This window comes from Hylobates moloch, unplaced genomic scaffold (assembly GCF_009828535.3).
Source record: "Hylobates moloch isolate HMO894 unplaced genomic scaffold, HMol_V3 SCAFFOLD_11945, whole genome shotgun sequence".
Classification (NCBI taxonomy): domain Eukaryota; kingdom Metazoa; phylum Chordata; class Mammalia; order Primates; family Hylobatidae; genus Hylobates; species Hylobates moloch.
In genome coordinates this window covers 921-1,901 of record NW_026664220.1, presented here as the reverse complement: position 1 = coordinate 1,901, position 981 = coordinate 921, and the positions used below count along the sequence as shown (strand labels likewise).

Below are 981 nucleotides of genomic sequence, written 5' to 3'. Positions count from 1 at the left end.
GGCCGCAAGGACAGCCTCGATGGCTTCGTGAAGACCTTCGAGAAAGAGTTTTCCAGAGACGCTTATCCAGGGATCTACGCCTTGGACTGTGAGATGTGCTACACCACGCACGGCCTAGAGCTGATCCGTGACCGTGGTGGACGCCGACATGCGAGTGGTGTACGACACCTTCGTCAAGCCCGACAACGAGATCGTGGACTACAACACCAGGTTTTCCGGAGTGACCGAGGCCGACGTCGCCAACACGAGCATCACGTTGCCCAAAGTCCAAGCCATCCTGCTGAGCTTCTTCAGCGCCCAAACCATCCTCATCGGGCACAGCCTGGAGAGCGATCTGCTGGCCCTGAAGCTCATCAACAGCACCGTGGTGGACACGGCCGTGCTCTTCCCGCACTACCTGGGTTTCCCCTACAAGCGCTCCCTCAGGAATCTCGCGGCCGACTACCTGGGACAGATCATCCAGGACAGCCAGGACGGGCACAACTCCAGCGAGGACGCCAACGCCTGCCTGCAGCTGGTGATGTGGAAGGTCCGACAGCGCGCCCAGATCCAGCGATGCCACCGGTCCGCCTCTCCCGCCGCCCTGGCCTGTCCTTAGCCCCAGGCCGCTTCCAAAACCGCCCTCAATCCCGAGAGCTAACCCTGTCCACCTCGCCGCAAAGCGAAAGAAACGGGAGCAGCCGGCGGCAGGACAGGGCCAAAAGCCGAGACTCACCCCGACCCCCGACTCCCAGTCCCCCGGAGTGCCTGCCGCGGGCCGTCGCCCCTGTCCCCATCCTTCTGCCCCTCCCGGACCTCTGTCCTTCCACCAATGGGCTCCCTGAGGCCCGAGCCCTCATTCCCAGTCCCCCGAGTCCCTGCCGCGGCCCCTCGCGCCTGTCCCCATCCCTCCGTCCCTCCCAGACCTCTGGCCTTACAACACTCGCCTCCCGCAGCCCACCTGGACTTCCACGGCCTCTGAGAACAAGGCGAGCCCCCTGA

General features: G+C 64.3%; 1 pseudogene; it reads left to right on the top strand.

Annotated features, from left to right (window-relative positions):
- The first annotated feature begins 3 nt into the window (after positions 1-3).
- On the top strand, positions 4-671 carry LOC116465016 (exonuclease GOR-like; annotated as a pseudogene).
- Positions 672-981: the final 310 nt, after the last annotated feature.